Source organism: Loxodonta africana, unplaced genomic scaffold, assembly GCF_030014295.1.
Source record: "Loxodonta africana isolate mLoxAfr1 unplaced genomic scaffold, mLoxAfr1.hap2 scaffold_95, whole genome shotgun sequence".
Taxonomy (NCBI): domain Eukaryota; kingdom Metazoa; phylum Chordata; class Mammalia; order Proboscidea; family Elephantidae; genus Loxodonta; species Loxodonta africana.
In genome coordinates, this window is record NW_026975669.1 from 482,844 (window position 1) to 506,934 (window position 24,091).

A 24,091-nucleotide genomic window follows, 5' to 3' on the forward strand; every position below is an offset into this window, starting at 1 on the left:
GCCAACACAATCTCAAGTGTCCACCTGATATAATTAGCTCACTCTTCATCAGCGTCTCTCTCCCACCCGCTGACCAGTCCCTTTCATTTCTGATGAGTTGTCTTCAGGGATGGTTCCTGTCCTGTGTCAACAGAAGGTCTGGGGAGCATGGCCACCGGGATTCCTCCAGTCTCAGTCAGACCATTAAGTTTGGTCTTTTTATGAGAATTTGGGGTCTGTATCCCACTGATCTCCTGCTCCCTCAGGGGTCCTCTGCTGTGCTCCCTGTCAGGGCAGTCATCGATTGTGGCCGGGCAGCAACTAGTTCTTCTGGTCTCAGGATGATGTAGGTCTCTGGTTCATGTGGCCCTTTCTGTCTCTTGGGCTCTTAGTTGTCGTGTGGCCTTGGTGTTCTTCATTTTCCTTTGCTCCAGGTGGGTTGAGACCAATTGCTGCATCTTAGATGGCCGCTTGTTAGCATTTAAGTCCCCAGACGCCACATTTCAAAGTGGGATGCAGAATGATTTCATAATAGAATTATTTTGCCAATTGACTGCAACTTCTTTTTAATGATCTTCAGCAAAATATTACTGGGTTTTGATATTAATGATATTGTTTGATAGTTTCTTAATTTTGTTGAATCACTTTCTTTGGAATGTGCACAAACATGGATCTCTTCCAATCGGTTGGCTAAATTATTCGGCATAGACGATTGAGCACCTCCAGTGCTGCATCTGTTTGTTGAAACATCTCAACTGGTACCTGTCAGTTCTTGGAGTCTTGTTTTTTGCCAATGCCTTCAGTCAAGCTTGGACTTCTTCCTTCAATACCATCAGTTCTTGATGACATGCTACCTCCTGAAATGGTTGAACATCGACCCATGCTTTTGTGTGTGTGTGTGTGTTTGTGTGTGTGTGTCTGTGCAGTGACCCTGTGTATTCTTTCCATCTTATTTTGATGCTTCCTGTGTTGTTCAATATTTTGCCCGTACAATCCTTCACTATTGCATCTCGAGGCTTGGATTTTTTCTTCAGTTCCTTTAGCTTGAGAGATGCCAAGCATGTTCTTCCCTTTTGTTTTTCTAACGCCAAGTCTTTGCGCATGTCATTATCATACTTTGTCTTCTCGAGCCGCCCTTTGTAAATCTTCTCTTCAGCTCTTCTACTTCATCATTTCTTTCATTTCCTTTAGCTACTTTACGTTCAAGAGCAAGTTTCAGAGTATCTCTGACATTCATATTGGTCTTTTCTTTCAGTATAAGGGCTGTATTTGAGGGTACCATCATTTTTATAACTTGCAAGTATCCTCTGTCAGGGCAGTTATTGACTGTAGCTGCGCACCACCTAGTTCTTCTGGTTTCAGGCTGATGGAGTCCCTGGTTTATGTGGCCATTAAGGGAAGACCTGTTATTCAAGGAATTATACTTAGAGCAAAATTTGTATATTTATGTATAATTTAAAGCTTCTCCTTTAAGATTGCCTTTCCCTGAACAGAAAGCTCTCACCATGTCATTATGAGAAATACTCTTTCAGTGTGAGGCAGAAAGAGATGTCCATATTTGAAAGTCCGATGGTACAAATCTCAGTAGCCAAGACACAATCACATCAACTGTGTGTGTGGGTGGGTTGTATATGTCAACATAAGGGTCTGTATTTTCCTGAGTATGAAGGTAGGATTGGCGAGTTAAGGAAGAAAGATATGAAAGCATCTTGGGAGTGGAGTGCAAGCTCCGTGACAGAAGCTGCAGCAGGGGATCTCTCAAGAGGGTTTTAGAGGCCAGTTAGAAACCTAGGAAGCAAAAGGAAATAGGGCCAGTGGAGGGCAGCACTAGAGTAGTGGTGGGGGGTAGCAAAAATAATGGTAGTGAAGAGGGCAACAAAACTGCCCTGAAAGGAGTGGCAAATTAAAGATCCTAGACAAAATTCAGGTTAAGAAAAGTTGGAATGTAAAAAAATTCTATCCTTTAGCTCTCTTTGCTGTGAGGGTTTTTTAGGCCCTTCGGGAGATGTGGGGAGAAGACATAGGAGGAGAAGGGGAGTTCCTGAATCTAGGGGAGGAGTCTGCAAGCCATCTTCTGCCCTCAATGATGTGGGCTCTGGGCTCCTTCAACTTCTCACTCCCAGAACCTCCTGAAATATTTTCTTAATTCTTCACATAGTACATTAATATCATGTCATTAGAAAATATAATAAGTACGCTTCTCTCTAACCACCCTTTCCCCCATCGTATACTCTCTGCACTAGTTGTCCACTGGCTTCCTTCCTTTCCACCAGGTACAGAGCCTAAACAACAGAGTGCCTGGAAAGCTCTCGAACTCCCAGTGAATTCTGTAGCTTGATCCCTCACTTATTCCTACATTTCTTATTGATATAAAAATTTGGTTAATTGCCTACCAAATGACAGGAAATGCTTTCTCAGGACACTCCTCCTTATGACCTTATCCATTCCCAATTCCTTCATCTTGTCCTATCATGGCTCTCTTTTCTGGTGGAAACCAGACCCTTTGTTCCATAACACACATCAATCTGGGACAATTTTTCCTCTCACCCTTATCTAGAGTCTTAGAGAAAGGCCTCTTCCTTCTGTATCACTGTTTCATCCTCTCTGGGTGAAGATGTCCAATCATAATGATGTTCTGAAGGATCTTTATCCCTTTTCCCAGTTCTTCATGATGCATGACCGTTTGATGACTTGGGGACCCCGGTTTAGTCCAGAATTTCTGTGATAGAGTAGTTCCAGGTGCTCTCCCACAGGATCTCAGATCGACACCCTCTCCAAAAGAGTAGGTGAGATCAGCATGAACGGCATGGCTTCCATAACCCTGTGTGACATCATTCCTGACATTGCTCAGTTCCATGGGCCCACTTTAAATAGAAACACAGCAAAAAGAAAAATATGAAACAGTTCAAGTAGGAGCTTGAATACTGCCAGTCCCAGACTGGGAAAAGGGGGCTTAGATATAAAAAAGGAATTGCAACTTTTCTCTGCACTCCATTCGTTACTATCCCTTGGTGGGGAGAGAGAGAGTACAGGGAATCGTTACAGTGTGACCAGGAGTTGATTTCTCCAAAACTTCTCATTTGACTCTCTTGGAATCATGTCTCTCCGGCCCTGGTCATACAATGTCCGCTCTGAACACCTCTCAGGTCTCCTTAGCCTCTGAGGCTTCACACAGGCTCTTCCCCGTGACTAGATTTTCTCTCCCATCACATCTGATGGCCTACTCTCTGGTGAAGCATGGTGGTTAAGAGAACTGACCCCATTGGAACAGATTGGGCTTATGAGCTCACCATAAAATGCTAAGACTCAGGAATTTGTGGTCAGCCAGAATGGGAGGTTTAGGAGTTGACTTGGGGAAAGTCCATGACCTGTGCATCTTCCAGGCTCTGCTTTCACTCTGGAGCCCATTTAGAAAAGGAGCTGGTAAATGGAGACAGCATTTGAGGAAGCAATTAAGAACGTTGGGGTGGTGATGACTTCTCAGAGGAAAATAAAAGTTTCAACAGGGAAATGCTAGGGTCTACTCTTGTATGACTCCAAACTATAAATAGGGACGAGTGGTTGGAAAACAGTAGAACAAAAGATGATCTGCATCTGGTCACAAATGTTTCAGATGCCTCAGTGGCTTCAGCCTGTCTCCTCAGACTTCTCTCTGGAGAAGACATGGGGCTTCCTGGACCCGGGCCTTTTTTCACGCCTTAACTATCCAATCATATTCTCAACTTGGTTCAGACATCACTTCCCTAAATATCCTCCTGGTAGATTTGTTCACTTCTTGCTCCCTACTCCATTGTACCTGCAAAACCCTTTACCACAGCATAAAACACAATTGCATTTACTTTTTGTGGTTGATGTAAGAAATGTCTACACATTTATCCTCTCTCTGTGCCCATGCCTTCTATGAGACTCTGGAGCGCCTTTCATTAGCAGTAGGAGTCTTTCTCCATCCCTCAGTTGGGGCTGACGTTATTGTTTTGGACATTGGGATGGTAGAAAACCTGATAAAATGAGAGAGTTGGAAGACTTTACATTGAGACTTTCCCTTTTGTTGCTCTTAAACCCTGAGAACTCATGGGAACATCCTCAGGCCAGCCTGCTAGATGATGGAAGACCAATGGAGGGAGGATCTAGCGGTTTCACTGACTTGATGTTATGAACTGGCTCCCAGCTACCTGGAAGCAAATTGTAGACACATGAGGAAGCCGTGTTGTGAGCCACTGAGGCTGGCCCAGATCAGAAGAGCTCCAAACTGACAACTTGAAAAATTGTGAGCTGGTAAATTGTCGCTCTTTTAAGACACGACAATTTGGGGTCATTTGTAACACAGCAATACATGACTGATACACCTGTTAACTTGGCTGTTTCTCTCACCAGGCATTGAGGGAAATTCTCTGAGTCATTTCATCATCAAGAGCAACTGCCATAGGGTCTCACATATAGCTGTTATAGTGTAAATGTTTGCTGACTTCATGGATAAATGAATAATATGAATTGTAAGTGAATCAGCACAAATTCATGTGTGCAAGAAAACTTGATATTTCTTTAAATAAACTGAATTCCAACTCAGAGCTCTCGGCTTACAAAATTGGGGTAAAATTTTAACCTTACTTCTTTGTAGGGGTATATTTGGTGTTGGTTTATTTTCTAGGTACCCCGGGGTCTAAAGAAGGACCAAGGTTTGGAGATCTTTAACACACCCATCGCCTCAGCCTATGTGGGTGATCTCTCTAGAAGCATTGTCTCTGCTGCTTCCATTCTCAGATGGAGCATGAGAACCTTGGCAGGGCTGGGAACACCATAACGTGGTTTGTCTACTTGTGTGCCTGTATTACCCTTTGAAGTGCTGCCACCTACCCCAGGGCATTATCAAGAAGCAGGCCTCACCCCTTCCCAATGTGTAGGTCTCTGCTGTCTGACTCCCACTCTTCCCCTGGGTTCCAGTTCACTCAGTGTGATTACTCCAATGAGCTGAGACTCTTACAACAGACTCTTCAGAGTCTCGAAGTTTCAGGGCTTTAACTGTGTGTCCAATTACCTCTTGAAATGAGGTAGGGAAGGTTGAAAAACATAGGAAGATTTTATTTTGAATTTAATGTTTCAATAAAATTTCTTGCCATGCATTTTCAAATGGTTCTGCCTAACAATTCCCTCTGTTCTCTTACAAGATGCAGGGCAATGAAGAGGGAATGTTTGTTGTGTCATAATCTCCAGAAGGATGCAAAGTGCACATGGGGTCCATTCCCCCCAGTGCTCACACTTGAGCACCACACCCACATGGACTCTCTGCAAGTGTTACTGAGTCCCTCACACATCCACAGTGAACAACTTTCAGATTCTCATAAGCAGGAATTATTTGTGTCCTAAGACGAGGAACTCCTTGGAGACCCTACTGTGTCCTACAGGGTCACTGTGAGTCGGAATCGACTGCATGGCATCGGGTTTTGTTTTTGCTTTTTGGGGGGTTGGTTGATGTCAGCTGCAGGATAGAGTTTAAAAAAATGTTGACAGCATAGCAGGTAAAACCAACCAAATGAAACTGAAATGAAATGTCTTTTTCACACTTACTGACCTCACAGTTCCTTCAAAGTGTTTACTTTCCACTGGGTTCAAAGGCAAGAGGGAACTCTTCATGAGAGAGACACAGCTTGGGACACCTCCAAAATAATGCATCTCCCTCCTGATGTTAGGTAACATTACATACTGTTTGGCTGGTTTATCATCTGACTGCTCCACAAAAATAGAAGGCCCATGCAGGCAGGACCTTTCTGCTGTGTTGGTCAGAGTATCCTGGTTCCTGGCACCTAAGAAGCTTCCAAAAATGATATGTCTGATTGAATGAGTGGGTGGGTTTTTATAAAAACCATGGAAGTGTTCTGTTTATGTAGTTACAATAGTGAAAACAGGCATAAGGAAATGGAGACTAGGACTCGTATAACTCAAAGTTATGTATAATGAAAACAGAACTTGTTAATGAAGAGATAAAAAAATAAGATGTATTAGTAGAATGTACCCCTTCACTTTGGCTGGAGAGAGAGGTGGTAAAATTGGGTTGTTTTCGCCTACTGATTCATAGGTTGTATATATTTAATTGAAATGTTAGTCTTTCGGGAGTCACAAATATTTCTATTGAGATATAATTCACCGGCCATAACATTGCCTTTTATAATGTGCACAATTCTGTGGTTTCTAGTATATGGACAGAGTTGTGCAACAATCACCACTGTCTAGCTTCAGGATATTTTCAGTACCCTGTAAATAAACGCCCTGCATATTAGTAGTCATCTCATTACTCCTTTCCTCCAAGACGTACCAACTGCTAATCTACTTCCTGTCTGTGTTGGTTTGTCTGTTCTGGATATTTCATGTAAATGGAATCATGCACCATGCGGTCATTTCTGTTTGGCTTCTTTCACTTAGCATAACGTTCTCAAGGTTTGTCCATGTTGTGCCATGTATTAGTACCTGATGCCTTTTAATGGCTGAGTAATATTCCATTTTACGAGTATACCACAGTTTATCTGTCAGTTCATGACTTTTGGATTCTCTCCACATTTTGGCTATTTATAAATAATTCTGCTATGAAAATTCTTTTGTAAGTTATTATGTGAACGTGCTTCAGTTGTCCTGGATGCATACCTAGGAGTGGGATTGCTATGTTGCATGCTAACTCTATATTTACCTTTCTGAGCAAGTACCTAACTGTTTTCCAAAGCGATTGGATCATGTTACATGTCCACCAGCAATGTATGAGGGTTCCAGTTTCTCCACATCCTCACCACTTGTGTTGTCCATCCTATTGATTTGAGCCATCTTAGTGGTTTTGAAATAATAGTGCGTTTTGGTTTTGATTCTCATTTCCCTAATGACTAATGAGATTGAGCTTCTTTTCATGTGATTATTGACCATTTCTCTATCTTCTTTCGAGAAATGTCAATTCAAATCCTTAGCCTACGAATTTTTCTTCAGATTTTTGCCTGTATTTTTGCTTTCTTCATATAGTTTTTGATATGCCTAACATCTATATCTGTATCTTACCAGTTTTAACCTTCACACCTTTGGGATTTTTAGAAAATCTTTCTCTTTTACCAATAAAAAGCAAAACAAAATCTCTCATAGTTTCTTCTGAAATTTCTATGGTGGCATATTTTACTTTTGAATATGTGATCCTTTTGGAATTTCGTTTCCTGAAAGCTGTGAGAAAAAGGATGAAAATATTTTTACAGGTGATCTAAATGATTACCAAATTGCTGCAAGCACTCCTTTTTGCCTTTTTGCATAAGCCATATCTTAACTGCATTTTCCCATATTCCATGTAGAAAAGCATTTTTACAGAAGGAGGCCCGCCATTTCCAGCCATTTCATTTTAAGGTTTTGCTTTGCTGGAATAGAAATCCCTTCGATACCTTTTCTACACACCTGTTCTCATAGCCAATAAAAATTTTGTGTGAGTAGGACTCCTGTGAATTTATAAGATGAAGTTGAATTTTATAACTGGTTCCATGTGGTGCAGCCCAGCAGAAGGACAGACAGAAGCAGTAGCTCCAGAGGGAACAGAAGCTATAAGAACATGAGCCTCTAGAGATTTGCTGCTGCATTTCACAGAAAGCTCTAGACTTTTCTTTATAAGCTTATCATTATATGTGAACATCACCTTAGAACAGATGAGAATAATGCTTTTTAAGTGAGGCATTCAGGACAGGACTGGAGAAAAATGTAGAACAAAATCCTAATTCAAAAAAAAAAAAAAAAACCAGAATTGCTAGCTTGACAGAGACTGGAGAAACCCTGAGAATATGACCCCCAGACATCCTTTTTTAGCTCAATAATGAAGTCACTCCTGAGGTTCACCCTTAACCAAAGATTAGACAGTCCCATAAAACAAAATGAGACTCCTGGGGCATACCAGCCCAGGAACAAGGACTAGAAGGCAGGAGAGGACAGGAAAGCTGGTAATAGGGAACCCAAGTTTAAGAAGAGAGGGTATTGACATATCTTGAAGTTGGTAAACAATGTCGTAAAACAATATATGTCCTAACTGTTTAATGAGAAGCTACTTTGCTCAGTAAACCTTCATCCAAAGAACCCTTAAAAACAAAAGTTAGGCATTCAGAAGGAGGGTGTTCATTCCCTAGGAAATAGTTAGACTTATGTGTTCTGGTGAACATATGTACCCATTTCTATTGGGTATGTATCTAGAAGTAGAATTGCTTGGTCATAGAATATATGGATGTTCACAGCTTTAGTAGATATGGCCAAAGCATTTTTAAAGTGGTTGTACCAAATTACACTTTCACTAGCAGTAGAATAGAATTCCAGTTGCTCCATGTTCTACCAAATAGTTGGTGTTTCCATTTTTTTTTTTTATTTTAGCCATTCTGGTGTGCAGGGTTAAGATCACATTGTGTGTTTTTATTAGAATTCCTCTGATAACTGATGTAGTCCCTTTCCGTATGTATGCTGGCCATACAGAAATCTTTTATAGAGCGTTCAAGTATTTACTTGGCTTTCTATTGAATTCTTTTTTTTTTTTCTTTATGAATCATCCTTTGTATATTCTAGAACCAAGTTTGTAGTAGGATGTATGTATTGCAAATAACTTCTGCTTCCACATGAATTCACCCTTGTAGCTTGTCATCATCTTTCAAATTAAAAAGCATGCCTTTTACAAAAACAGGCAAATGTATAGAGACGAAAGTTTATAAGGGTTCCCAGGGGCAGGAGGGAGGGAATAAAGGGGTGTTATTGCATATGGAAACTGAGTTTCTGTTTACAATGATTGAAAAATCACACTGATTAAGGGTAGGGTTGCACAACCGATTAATTCCTTTCAATAGTGTGTACACCTGTACAACTTGTTCACTTGGCAAAGGTTTGTGTTATATTTACATCAACAACAAAAATGTATAGCTGCTGAGGCAAAATGATAGTACTGAATTGATGAGATGTATTCTTTTATTATACTCTTCTCTATTTTCTCATTTGTTTTTATAAGAAGTTACTGTTAAAATCAAAGGAAATAAAACGTTTGCATGATGAAAGTGGACAGCAATGACTATTCCACCCATTGTGTCCCTCTGAAGTTTAAATGAGGAGCTACATGCCTCTAGCAGACGCCCAGCCTTACTTAGCACTCAGGAAATATTCATTTCTCCCTCTCCTCTGACTCATGGTCTTCTCCCCTTGTTTATTTGCTCTTTTCTGTTTCCAACTGGCTGCATATGACCACCAGGCTTCCTGACTCCATCATTCTGCTTTCCATACCAATGTTATTGTAACCTTGGGATCTTGGGCAGTGGTGAAAGTTACACACTGTCCCTGCTATTATGAAGCGGACAAGGCAGTGCAGGTGGGAGGGGCAGTGGGGAAATTCGGCCTAGAGAAAGGACAGACCACCTTCCAGGAACCACACTGACCTTCAGAGAGCTTTGTTGGCTGTGGTTCACCTGGCCAGCTTGTAGGCGTCAGGGTGCCCTAGGGCTCAGTGTTTAGTCCTCTCTCTCTATTGACACCCTCTGTCTGGAATGCCTCAGTGTGTCCACAGCCATTGGTCTGTAGCTGAGGACGTGAGATTTACACCTCCAGCCATTTCAGCTCCTCCTGGGTGCAGACTTATAGTGAAATATCAGCTTAAATCTCTGTATCGGCCTCTTCATGTATAAAATGTGCATTATAATGGTACATTCCTCATAGGGCTATCGTGCAGAACAAATATCTTAGGAAAGGAGAAGCCCTTACAAGAATCCCGGCACCAGCGCATGTACTCAGTAAGTGTTAGCTGTTAGTATTATTACCTGACATCTCCATGTGGATATCTAACAGCTATGCCATGTTATCAAGGCCACGAAACAATTCTGGTCCCAACTCCATTCCACACTTATCAATGAATTTCCCAAGGCTTCAGTGATGGGAGTCTGTGTGTTTTTCCACACAATGGACATGGGTGTGAAAGGTTGGCCAGGGTCTTCATAATAAGCTGCTCCAAAGTTCATATGAGTGGCCATTGAGACAAGTTACAACCAACTAATGCGGGAAAAAAATAGAACCACTCTCAGCTGCTCATGCTAGTATTCTCAGTCCAGAATATCTGGTGAGGGCACTATTATGGACTGAATTGTATAACCCCAAAAGGTATGTTGAAATCCTAACCGCCGTACCCGTAAATGTGACCTGATTTGGATATAGGGGATTTTAAAATTATATTAATGAGGCCATACCAGTGTAGGGTGGGTCCTAAACCTAGTCCCTTCTGAGTTATAAAAACAGCAGAATAGACACAGACACACTCAGTAGGAGAGGAAGACAGACAACGGAGCAGATGCACCTACGAGACCAGGAACACAAAGGGTGGCTGGAAGCTGCTAGAAGCTAGAGTAGACATGAGCCATACCCTGAATTGAGGCAGGTAGCCTCCTGAACTGCCAGAAAATAAATTTTTATTCTCTAAAGCCACCCAACTGTGTTATCTTTTTTTTGCCTACGGCAGCACTAGGTAACTAACACACATACCTGTGCTTATAAATCCAGCCCAGTGTAAAATAGTGCTCTCCCCTCCGTGGTCTAGCCCACCTGGATCCCGCTGTTTCCCTGTCAGTGTCCTCTGCTTTCACTGAGAGCTGTGACAGAGTTGTCTTGATGCCGCTGCATAGACATTAACTTTATTTTTTACTTGATTAACTAATATTAATTCTAATATTTTCTATGGTTTTTAAATTTTTCTGTGGAGACATTCCTATAATCTATGAATAATAAGAGTTATACGTTTTCTTTTTGTACTCCAGGGTTAAATATTTAATAGAAATAATGAGAGAAAGCATCCTTATTGCTAATGAATATTAAAGAGAATGTCCCATATTTCACCAGGAACTATCATGCGAGTTGTAGTTTTCCACATTCGGGAACTCCTTTTCTGTTCCGTGTTTGCTCAGAGTTCTTATGTCTCAGTGTGGTTGGATTTTATCACTGCCTTTTCACCGTCTCTTGAGGTGAACCTATGTCTTTTCTTCCTTAACCTACACATGTGGTGAATTAAATTGTTAAACCTTTAATGTTCACTCAAGCTTGCATCCTTTAAATAAACCCCTTTGATCATGGCGTATTACCCGCTTTATACCTTGCTGGATTTCTTTGCCAGCATTTTATGTAGGTTTTTGCATCTCAGTTGCTTAGTGTGCTTGTCCTGTAACTCCTCTTACACCTTCCTTTTCTAATTTGGTATCAATATTAAAGTGGCCTTAGGGAACAAGTTGGGAAGCATCTCATAGTTTTCTCTTCTTTAATGACTGTGTACAAGATTGAAATGATCTGTTTTTTGCGTGTTTGCTGGAACCTGCCTGAAAGTGATCTACCAAACCCAAAACCAGTTGGCCATCGAGTTGATTCCATCTTTGTAGGGAGATCTTGAACTACTGACCCATTTTGTGTAGTGATTAAAGGCCTCTTCTGATGCTACTTTACTTAGAAAATTTTCCACTGCATGTTTTAGGCTGTTAGGATTTCATCTTTAAATATTATGTGGTTATCACTGTTTTCCGCCTTATCCAGGTCAATTAATCCCAGATTTTCCGTTTTTCTGAAGTGAGAGTGTGTATCTACTCCTGGTACCAATTCCCTAATCTAAGACTTATTTGCAAAGAAAGATACAACCCAGCCTTGAGTCCATAATGTGAGGTTACAGTCTCATATTATGTGATTTTTTTTGTAGTTTTTTTTTGTTTTATTTTTTTTTCTTTTACATATTCCGTAATTGTTCTTTTTCTTAAAATTTTTTTATTTACTTTTTTTTTCTTTTTTCATTTCCCACCTATCTAGCAGTTTTAGGAAACCTGGTGGAGTAGTGGTTAAAAGCTACAGCTGCTAACTAAAAGGTTGGCAGTTCAAGTCCACCGGGCGCTCCTTGGGAACCCTATAGGGCAGTTCTACTCTGTCCTTTATGGTCCCTATGAGTCGGAATGGATTAGACAACAATGAGTTATTGGTTCTAGTGCTTTTAAGGTTGTGCATTTCAGGTTCAGATCTTTAATCTAGCTGAGAACCGACTCCGGGTTCAGTGTGGTGAGGTGCTCAGTTGCATCTGTGCATCAAGAGAAGGCGCTTCAAGAACTAGGGGAGGGGGCGGCAGGGATGCTCAGAGAGGGGCACCCGGGAGAGGTGCGGGGTCCTGGGCAGCCCTACCACAAGCTGGCGGGGAGCAGGAAAGAGCTGGCTTCAGGAGCCTTTTGTGACAGTCCCAGCCCACCCATCCCCACCCACACCTAAGACTGGCCAGACTGGCAGGTCCCAACAGAACTCGGGGACCCTAAGGCCATAGAGGGCGAGACCCAGGGTACATACCTGAGCCTGATCACAGCGCATATGATGGGATAGGAGGGCAGAGGAGGCATATGGGGACTTGGGTCCAGACAGTGGACACAGAAGGGTGAGAACTTGTGGTTAGCGTCAGGATCTGAACGTGGAGGCCTTCGAGATGCACTTCCTGGAGGAGAAGGTGAAGCCACAGAGGCCACACTGCCTGGCACCCACCCTGTCCCCTTCCCAGGGCCCCAGACTGGACTCACCGCCTGCGCTGCCCTAGGAGAGCTCCCCACGTGTGGTACTCTTAGTTTGAGGAGCAAGAGAGCCCGCCCTGGTCTAGGCTAGGGAATTTATTTCCTTTGCTCTCATCATGGGTGTGAGTGGACTCTTGTCTGCACAGACTAAAGACGAATTATCAAAATGAGCTCAAGACTCCAGATTTGACTTAGATATCATAAATTAAAACAGAGAAATACAACTTTAGCAATAAGTGCCTGCCTGGAGCCCAAGTTGCATTAAAAAACAAAAAAACCTGAACAAGATCCCAGAAGGAGTGAGTGATAGGACCCTCCTTCTTTTGCCGCCCTCCTGTGGTCCCAAGCTTTCTCTTTTCCCACCTCCCAAGACTGTATCAACTGCTCTGAGATTTTTAGAATAAAGATACCCAGGAATATCACTGCTCCCACCCTGTGAGGATTTCCCCAGTGCTGTGTTAGACTAAGACTGAGAATCCTCCAGAGGCTTCCGGGTCCTGTGTACTGGACGATCAACACACCGAGGTTCAGAGCCACTTCATTTTTCCTGCAATTGGGCATGACCCCAGGACGTGTCTCTGAGAGTGCTGACACTTCCAGAAGCCAATGACCCCCTCACTGAGTTTCTCTGTCTTGGTCTCAGGATCAGTCAGGACAGCTTGTCACCTCAGGAGTGTTTCTGTTGAAGGAAACCTAAGCAGAACTATGGGTTTGTCCCTCACACCCTGCAAATCTGCCTCCTCTGAGTGGGGCGAGGAGCTACTGAAACATTGAAATCATTAAAACTAGCAGAAGCCACAGCCCATGGTACTGGGAGAAAACTGGGAGGGAGAGAGAGGTGGAGAGGTATAAAGACCCAGTTGTGAAGGCAACCAGCGGCCAAGATGTCCGAAGCCACAAAGCTGACAGAAGCTGAATGGCCTCAAACCTGGTGCTCCTGAGCCCATTTCTTCTTTCAATGGAAAAAGCCTTCCCCTGCTCTTATGCGACTGGGCTGGAAGGGCCTTTGACTTATAACATGAAGCAGCCTCCAGAGCCTCTTGGGGCAAGTGATGGTCAAGGAGGCTCTGCCCAATCCCACCCTGCCCTTCCCAGTTGTCAGAGGACCAGGAATTTCAGTCTTCTAGCTCCTGGGCTGATCTAGTGACTTGTAACAGGATTTCACTGGACCTCGAAACTATGGAAGATGGGAAACACTGCCTGGGTCCTGGTCTCATTACAGAACTTACATACAGGATAAGAAGAGGAGTTTGGGGCTTGACACCTGACATCTCAGCAAAGGTTTCTGTTTGTTTAGGAGGGAAGAGGTAAAAGAAGGCAGTGTCTACTATGTTCTTTTCCATGTGTTTAGGAAATCCTCACGAAGAGCCTCTCAGGTAAGGAGTGATGGGAAATGCCTTGGTTTACTCTTAAAATTTGCCCTTGAGGCATTTTCTTCATGGAGGGCATGTAAAATGTTGTCTATTCAAGGAAACACTCTAATTCTTATGTAGACTTTGTACAGAATGACTATGTATGAAAACTAAACTTGGTACTTCAGCAAAGAGGTTACTTCTCAGGGAAGGCCCATGGGGAAGTTTGTACCAAATTCTGTGGTGCTGCCATTATTCCAAGGAGCCCTGGTGGTGCAAAGTTTAAATGCTTGACTGCTAACCTAAAGGTCAATGGTTTGAACCCACCCAAAGGCTCAAAGGAGTAAACATCTGGCAATCCTCTCCCATTAAGATTAAAACTCAGGAAACCCTGTTGGGACAGTATTGCCTTCACTCTGGGCCTCAATGACTCAGAAATCCACTCGATGGCACCTAGCAACAAGAACAACAAGCCATTGCTCCCAATGTGCCTGAAACGCCTCTCTGGGGAAGGCCGGCCTTCAGAGCCAGCTCATGGCCACATCGGAATTGAGACTCATTTTTTGTTACCACACCTTATTTTGGTTCCCAAAATTTAGTTTCCATTTTATTCACCAGACTTGACTACAGACATCTTTCAGATATTGTCAAAATTAATTCTATTCTCTAGTAATGATTTTCTGTCAAGATTATGTTCCCAAGCGTTTCCAAGAGACTGGAAAAACTTTCCAAAGAGTCATGTCCAGCGCCATGTTGTGCAGTGACTACAGTATTAACACAGTATATTTACCCACATAGTTCCCATGTTTTCTGCTTTCCTGAAATACGGCTGAAATTCCAAGTCTACCTCCTGAAGCACTTCCATTAGCGTCTCATTTGGGAGAAGTCTGGTGGCGATGAATTCTCTCAGTTTTCCTTCGCTAAGAATGGCACTATTTTTTCTTTACTCCTGAAGGTAAGGATTGGATATAGAAATCTGGGGTAATGTTTCTGATCTTTCAGTGTTGAAAAAATGTTTTTTCACAACATTTCAGCCTCTGTGGTTTTCTGATAATGAAGAAAGAGTCAGTGAAATTATTTTTCCCATGTGAAATCTATTGTTTTCTCTCTAGCTTCTTCCTGGGTATTTTGTTGATCTTTGTTATTCTGCAGTTGATTATGATGTACTGTATTTTTGTGCAAATAATGCATACATTATAGATATTCTTTGCCAACTGAGCCTTCCCCTTCCCGGGTACTCTTATGAGAATGGTGCCTAATTTTATTTATTTTTTTTATATGTTAGTGTAAAAAACTAGCACAGCATACTTGCAAATATGCCGGTTTGGGGGGAGGGGAGCATGTGATTTGCAAAAAACACGTAACACAATATTTGCATAAAAATATATTTTCACATAGAATTCTTTAGGATTAACCTGTTGGGGTTTGCTGACCTTCTGAAGCTGTAAGTTTACGTCTTTCATCAAATTTGGAAAGTGTTTGCCCAGTATTTCATCAAATATGTTTTCCTACAGCACACATTTTCTCCACTTCTTCTGGAGTTCTAATAAATAAACAGACTTTTTCTCTAATTCTTGAGGCTCTGTTCATTTTTTTCCATATTTTTTCTCTCTTTTCAGAGTAAATATTTTAAACTCATCTTTTTTTCTCAGTCATCACCATTCTGCTCTTGAAACTATCAAATGAATTTTATTTCTACCATGTATTTTTACCATGTAAAATTTTCCTTTGCAAATAGCACCTATTATCTTTCCATTTATTTAAAAAGTGTCCGTGTTATTTCTTGGAGAATGATTAGAATAGCATTTTAAAATCTGTGTCTTATGATTTCAAGACTACAAGTCTGGCTTAATTTTATGAGAATTTTTTTCTTTTTTGTTTTTTGTTTTTAGCAGTCTATTGACCCAGTTATGTTCAGGCTCCAAGTTCTGTCCCATCTTCTGTATTCTATGGTTCAAATGTAAGTTCAATTTTTGAAGGCTTTGCAGCTGTATTCAGATCTAATCTACGTGAGCCCCACTCAGTCTGGAACCTTGATGGCGTTCTAACCCATAGGGCGCCTCGTAAAGGATTTGATAATGCTTCTTAGGGTCAGGGCAATGCAGATGCATCTGGGGGGTGAACCAGGAGTTCATAGCAAGTCTGCAGAATCTCTTTCTTGCACAGTCTCCTCTCTTTATTTCTCTGCTGCTGTCTGAGTTCTGAAGGAGTGCTTTCCTGGCCCACTGGCAGGAATGCTGGGGCTTTAATCTCTTCATTCTGTTGTACACATAAGTGACTGGTTCTACCTATGGGGCCAAAGCACTGGATGGACAACCAGCCAAAAGGCTGGTAGTTGGAACCTGTCAAGAAGCACCTCAAAAGACAAGCCTGGTGATCTGCTTTTGAAAAGTCTCAGCCTTTGAGGTAGAATTCACTAGGTGCCAGTTAACAGCGGAGAGAGAGAAAATGTAATGGAGCTTTCTCTACAATATTTGGTTCTTCCATACTCTGGTCAGAGAGAAGGATTCTCCTCTGCCAGAGTTTCAGGTGTCTGCCCACCTGCCCACCTGCCCGTCTCTCTCCTTTACGGACCCTCTATCCCATTTATATGAGAGAGGGCTTCTCTTGGAGCTGTTTCTGTCCACAACGGATGTGCAGCTCTGGGATTTGGGCTCATTTAATTTCAACCTCTGGAATGTTCATACTCTTTGTTCCGGTTTCCCGCCACCTCCCCAATCCACCTTCAACAGTTTCCCTTGCAGAATCCTCAGATAGTGTCCCATGCATTTGTCCAGATACTTAGCTGTCAGATACCAGCATAGCCACCGGGGAAGTGCTGGTTGTGGTTGAGGGGGAGGGACTGTACACTGAAGGAGCTGCAAGACCTGGCTGCCTTGTGTGAGCAGGACGGGGGTGTGCTGAGGGACGAGTGCTGAAGGTACTGAGTCAAGGGGAGTTTAATATAAAGTTGGGTCAAGGAGAGTTTGTTGACAAGGATTTATTGCCGTAGCAAGGGTTCTGGAAATGGGTTTAATATGCTGTGGGATTGCTTTTGGAAGGTTGGAAAAGGCAACGGCCCAAATTCTATGAAATTGAAATGCCAGACCTACTGTGTCGGGTGTTGGAAGAAGAAATAAAAGCCTCCAATATGTGGGCATTTCTTGGAGGTCCTGAAGGACACCCATTTCATCAAAAGAATAAGGAACGTGGAGATGAGGGGAGCACCAGCAACATGGAGCTTACCCAATATGTATCCTTTGCAGGGGGTCCCTGGGTGCCACAAACAGTTAAGTGTTCTATACTAGCTGAAAGTTTGGAGGTTTGAACCTAACCAAAAGAACCTCAGAAGACAGTCCTGACGATCTGCTTTTAAAGGATCACAGCCTTGAAAACCCTATTGAACACTTGTACTATGCCCACATGGGGTGGTCATGAGTCAGAAAGGACTTGATGACAGCTAACAAGAACAATTCTCTATAGGCTCAGGTTTTAGTGGGAGCTGGGCAGCCTAGTAGCAATGTAAATCATGGTATCCCAGCTGAACAGAGGCCAGGTGGAAGTACTTAACTGTCAGAAACAAGTCGTGTGTAGATTACCATAAAGGTCAGTAGCTCAGAGTATTAGTTATCTCTTGGTGCATAACAAATTCTCCCCAAACTTATCAGGTGTGAGATAAATGGAAAAATATTAAACCCATTCCGATAAATTTGGAACTAGACAAAAATTTTGCTATCACTCAACATAGTTTTTAGGTGAAGGAATAAACTAGAAAATTTAAATAACTAGTACAAGTATTAAAAGAGATATTTAAAATAATGATGATATATACCTGCATAAAAGACAAATGCATCAAAATCAATGGTTTCTCTCCAGTATAGAATAAGGGTCTAAAATTGGCAAGGGTGGGAAGGGCAGACCGTTCTCTTTCCCCTACTACTTGACTGTACCACACTGTGTCCAAAACTGTAAAATATTTAGCAAAACATTGTTTTAACCAGAGCAGCAAAGGACCTCTATGAGGGAAAACAGTGTATTAAAGTACATAAAATGAAACCTGAATATATGCAAAAATATGCCATATTTTCAAATGGAACGTCTTGTCGATTAAATGGAGGTCCTTAAAACTAATATATAAGTGGAATGCATTTCTAGCCAGAATATTAAGATAGTTGTTTTTGAACTGTATACAGTAATCATATGCTACAAATACTACAGTAGATAACAAAGAATAGATAACAAAGAATATTCCTGTTGTTACGAGACTTGGAGGCAATTTTTGACTCAAAGCCATCCCATTTGACTGCCCCATAGGGTTTTCTAGGTTGTAATCATTATGGGAGCAGAACACCAGGTCTTTCTCCCTTGGGGACACCTGGTGGGTTCGACCTGCCACACTTTCTTTGGACTAGCAGTTGAGCACTTAATCGCTGCAAAACCAGGGCGGTTTTACCAAAGTAAAACATGAAAAAGCAGGATAGTGACAGGTGTCTACCTCTTCGGGTAACAGAACAAATTGATATTACATAGCATAGAAGCTGACAAGTCGACCAATGAAACAAAATCTGTTAAGAAGTCACAATAACTTACAAAGGTCGTATTTCAAGAAAATTATATTTATTTAATAAATGGTGCTGACTCAAGTGATCGTTCTGGGGCACAAAGCTTGCAAAAATGTGATACACAAATCATAGATTTGGGAAATCATGTGAAATGGAGATGACAAGCCTTAATAACAATTTCCATTTTACACAGAAGGATAAAAGTTACGCACTTGAACAATGAGCAGTGAATTCAAACAGTTCATTCAGAGTAAATCCACATGCCCAGTAAACATAGTCCAAGTTCAGAAAATATCAAACTGCCAGTGAAACTGGCACAATTTGAAAATCAGCACCACCTATGGCTGGCTGGGCTGTGGGGAGAAGGATGCCCTGAGAGGTGGCTGGAGAGGTGCATTATGGCAGCCTCTAGGGGAAAGATATGGCCGTGGCTCTGTACTTTTAACATTCTTTGAATTGGAAATCTCACTCTGTGGAGTCTATTCCACAGAAACAAATCCTGTAGTACACAAAGGATAGTTATTATTAATATGACCAAACTTTGACTGTCCATTGATGGTGGAATGATAGATAACTTATGGTAAAGCTACATCCTCAATAAAACAGGGAGTCATTAGAATGAAAAAGAGTTGTAGTAGTTGAGTGGGAGAAATCTCTATGAAGTATTATGGAAGTATTACTGAAACAATCAAGGTGCAGAGAAATGTATATAAAATGAGGACATCTGGGTTAAACAATATCAATTGTTTGAATATGCTTGAATACCTGTTTATGTTTATGTGTGTGTATAAATGAGAAGACGAGGGTACATGCAAGTCTGTGTGGGCTTGTTTAAGAAGGATAAGAGAGACTACTTACCACATTGTTAACCTGAATTACCTTGGATTCACTTGTGGGAAAGAACAGGGGGAGGAGAGTTAGAACATGCAGGAAGAGTGGACTTAGAAAGCATGGATAATAATGTTTCCATTTTAGTGGTGTTATGTATGGACAAATAAATCTGTCTTGAGCAGAGAAAGCCAGAATATTCCTTAGAAGTAAGGATGGCTTTGGACATGTTACCAAGAGGGACCAGTCCCTGGAAGAGGACATCATGCTTAGTAAAGCAGAGGTCCAGGGAAAAAGAGGAAGACCCTCAATGAGATTGATACAATGGCTGCAACAGTGTGCTCAAATATAGCAACGATTATTAGGATTGCAGTGACCGGCCGAGTTTTGTTCTGTGGTGCCTAGGGTCACTGTGAGTCAGAACTGACTTGATAGCTTCTAACAACAACATGTACAAGTCCCGATAAAGTGTACTGAATTGATATCATCTATTTAAATTATTCATGTAAGTTAAAGACCCAAAAATATAGTGTTAGTGCCATATCTAATGACTTACAGAGAATCAAGGTAGAATGTCAAGTGAAAGAAGGGGCAAGAGCAATGTGGATAGAGTGAGACCAAGTTTCCATAAAAGCAAACATCCCAGCAGATGTACTTGTGTACCTGTGACTGTGTATATGTGTCCCTGCAGAGAAGTGTAGGGAAGGACACATATGTGTCTATTAACATTGGATACCTTGTGGGAGTGGGAGCAAATTACATACGAGGGTGGGACCCTGATGTAACTTTTTTGTCATACAAATCTGTAATCTTGAAAATGTAATAAAAAACAATTTCAGAACTTCGGAAATTGATAAACATCATAGATACATGTATATTTTAATGTGTTTCGTTAGATATTTTAAATAGGTGAAAATTTTCTATAATGACAGACAAAAGATTTGAATCACTTGAAGGAGAGCACACCACAGACAGTAATAATCAGATCCAGTGCATTTCTTCTTGTTCTTGGAACCAGTGAGCTCTTCTGGTCTCTATAACTGGAAATGACCAAAAATAATTTTGGGAAGTCAGTAGAGTTACCCCTCAAACACGTTTGCAAGCACATGTCTACAGCTAAATGTAGAAGGCTGGACACCATGTGCGATTCACTAGGTAACTCATGAGGCTCCGGAAAATTCTCTTTCCTGGATGTGCTGGTACCACCTCCTCCCTGCCTTGACCCACTGTATAACCCGCCTTTGTGCATTCGAGGCCCTTTTCAGGTCTGAGCCTAGAGCATAGAGGACATCAACTGGGAAAGTAGCTTTTAAGAAGAAAGATGTTGATCAAAAGACTTCAGAAAGCAGTACCTCCCCAGCCAGCCTCTCCCCAGCCTGGGAATGCCAACCCCTCCCACCCTGATACCTCTGAGAATCTCTGATTTTTTGTTCTGGATCCTTAGGAGACTGCAGAATTTACCTGGTCTGAACACCTTGGCTCTTCTCTGCCTGTGGCCCTCTCCCTCACAGGAGCTGTCTCTGTCACTCTGAGGCATACACACAGGACAGCCTGTGGATGGAGGTGCCCATCCTAGAGGCCCTGCCCTCCTTTCCTCTGCCCTCTGCGGTCTCATCTCCCAGAGAGATGGATGCATCCCTGTCATGTCCAGGGCTTCCCCACACCTGAGATTTGATGTTGTGACTGAGACTTGGTCTTTTTTGTCCACTGTTGAGCCTGGGCCTGAATTTCCCTCTTCACATCCATACCTGTGTTCTCGCTGTTCTCCCCAGGTTAAGAACCCTCTCCTCTCTTTTGCTTCTTTCATCTCAGACGGCCTTTTTCTTCCAGTTCTTTGACCTCGGGACAGAACAGATTTGACCACGGGGGGGGGGGTAGATTAACGAGATTTATTGACGTGTCAAGAACTGGAATGTACAGCTTTATTTAAAGGAGAAGAAAAAGTTCCAAAGCTCTACCCCTTACCCGAGGACATACTCTACAAGAAATACCCTGTAAGCACTGGATCAACTCTTATCCAGAAATGGTTAACACCCAGGGGGATTTTTCTACACCACCTCCCAGTTACATTCCCCTAATGAGGCAACAACAATGTATCCTAATCAGAACCCCAAATTCACCCTAGGAGACCAGAAGACATGGCTGGGGTGAATTCATTTTCCTTCACCGGGCCCTCCTCTCCTCCTGCCAAGCCCTACCTCTTTCTCTGCCTGTATGCTGCTGGGAAGGGACCCAGAGTCCTTGGTTTAGGGCTTTATGCCCACTGCTCACCTGCAGGCAGGTTTCCTGACACCCTGCCATCTCTCTGATTCTTTCTCCTCCAAAGAACTCACTGATACCCCCTTCACCATCACACCTCACCAGGGTCCCCCTTAGCCTCCCAAGTCCCACTGAAATCCCATTCCCCTTTCCCTACTTACTCTGTGCTCATCCTTAAGGGTCCCAAGACCTCACCATGAAGATGAGGCCTGTCCTGTCCTCTCCTGGGCCAGGGGAGCCTCTGAGGGGACCTGGTGTCTGTGTTCAGCTATCTGGGGCTTCTTCCTTAGGGCTGGAGGTCTTTGTGCCCTTAGGGTGGAAGGCTGGTGGTCACAGGGGAAGGAGGTTAAGATCTTCCAGGGGAGCTGGGTTAAACGAACCTGAATGGAGGTCTCTCCTGAAGGGCCCACGTTTCCAGCCCAAAGGCCCTGCTCCTCCTAGTCCCAGGGTGCTAGCAGGTCTTTAGGTCCTTCCCCCTCTGGCCTTGGTGCTGCACCTTCTGCGGCCTGGCCTGCCTCTGCAGCCTGTCCAGCTGGTGCCTCAGCCTCTTCAATTCTTCTCTCTGCTTCTCCAGCTGCTCCTACAGGCGCCTGCAGACTGCTCTCATCTCCCTCACCTCCCTCTTCTTGGAGGCCATCAGGTAACGCCTGGCCAGCAGGTGGCAGCGTTGGGGCCTCCCCTGGACTGAGCCTGGCAGCGGCCTCTCCAGCAGCTCTTGAAAGAAGACCCGGCAGCTGAAGCTCTGGCTCACACCATGCGCCGCGTGCGCAACCAGGGCCTCCGGGGACTGGAACAGGCGGCCGCAGGCCACGCAGCGGAAGCCGCGCTCACGGGTCACCAGCCACTCCGGGGTGGCTGCGCGGGGGCTCTCCCCATGCTTCTCCCCTTGGTCGGTGGGGTCCGAAGTACAGGTCTGGGTCCCCTCCTGCCAGGGCTCCAGGGTGCTGACCAGGGACTCAGTGTTGGCCAGACTAGGGGCAGAGCCGATGGTGCTCTCCTCAGAGAGCTCGGCCTCAAAGACCTGGGGCATCTTGCCCACGGGGGCAAAGGAGGTTTTGGTCTGCCAAGCGACCGCCGCCCCCTTGACTGTGCGCACCTGGGTGAAATATGCGCACCTTACCCATTGTTTCTCTGAAGTAGCCCTGTAGCTGGAGGAGTGAGAGGTCTGCTCGGTAGAAGATGAAGGAAAAGAGCTCTCTGATGCTTTTGGAATCTTCCTGGGCCTGGAACTTGGGCTTTTTGCTTGGGATGTTGTTGATTCTTGGGCATTTTCCTCTTGGATAGAGACCTCTGAGAATAGTAGATTTAGTTGAGCTTTCAGGGTCCTTATCCTCACCTGTGACCCCAAAGCTTTGGTCATAGGGACCCCTGGAGGCATTTACATCACCACATCCTCCACCTCTGCAGACCCCATGGTTTCCTTCTTCTTCCCCAGAGACCCACCACCCTTTGGGGGCACTGCTGTGGAAGACAAAGTCTCCATTGTAAAGTGGCACTGTTTATGGTAGTTCATTTTTTAAGAAATTATTTTTCTTTAATTCCACATTTATTGAATTCCAATGAATTTGTTCCTTCGGAACTTAGAAATGACCTCATTCCCCTGAAACTTCATAATAAATGTGTGACGTCATTGAAAGAAGTTTTCTATGAGGGTTTTTTTCTTAGTAAATTTGGGGTGTAAGCGCTCAAAGGAGAGCAATGCTCACCTCTTTTCAACCTCTTTTACTGAAAGGCTGTTTTACGGAGAAGTTATACTTAAAGAGAAGAATGCATATATTTAGTTAAGACTCTTACGTGTATACCTCTTTCTTGTACCCTTCTTAACCAAGCTACAGTAGGGGATTAAAGTTGCTTTTCTCGGAATAGAAGCCCTTGTCCTTATTAGAGGAACTCCTTCAGCGTGAGGCAGAAAGAGATGTCCGTATCTGAGAACCTGATGCCAGAAACCTCAGACAGACAGCACACAACCACCTTAACTGGGTGTGTCTGGGTGGGTTGCCTATGTCAACCTAAAGGTCTGTGTATGTTTGTGAATATGTGGGAAAGACTGTAGACTTCAGGATCCAGAAAGAGATAGAGCTAGGTCATGTGTGTTGGATGGAGGGAAAGCTCCAGAGACAAGATCCAGAGACGGAACCTGCCAGCAGTGTGTTAGAGGGATACAGAGACCAAGGAGGGAGCAGGAAGCAGGGCTCAGCTACCAAAGGGCAGAATGGGGCAGCAACAGAAAAGACAAAGGTGGTACACTAGTTGGAGAAAGGATGGAGAACTGGGAATGATAGCAGAAACTGAGGTTAGCTATAGTTGGAATTTGAAAATTCTTTCTTGCTAGGCTTTGAAAACATCATGCTGATTGAAGAAAGTTAGTCATAAAAGGACAACTACTGTATGATCTTACTTATATGAAATAAGCAAATATATAGAAACCGAAGATTATTGGGGGTTGCCAGCTGTGACAGGGAGGCGGGAAGGGCCTGAAATCTTTCACTGTCTCATCTCATGCTGTCATTCTTAATCTCTTTATACTCTCAATACTTTTTCTTTTTAAATTTATAACATTTCTATTACTTAATCATCATATAACTTG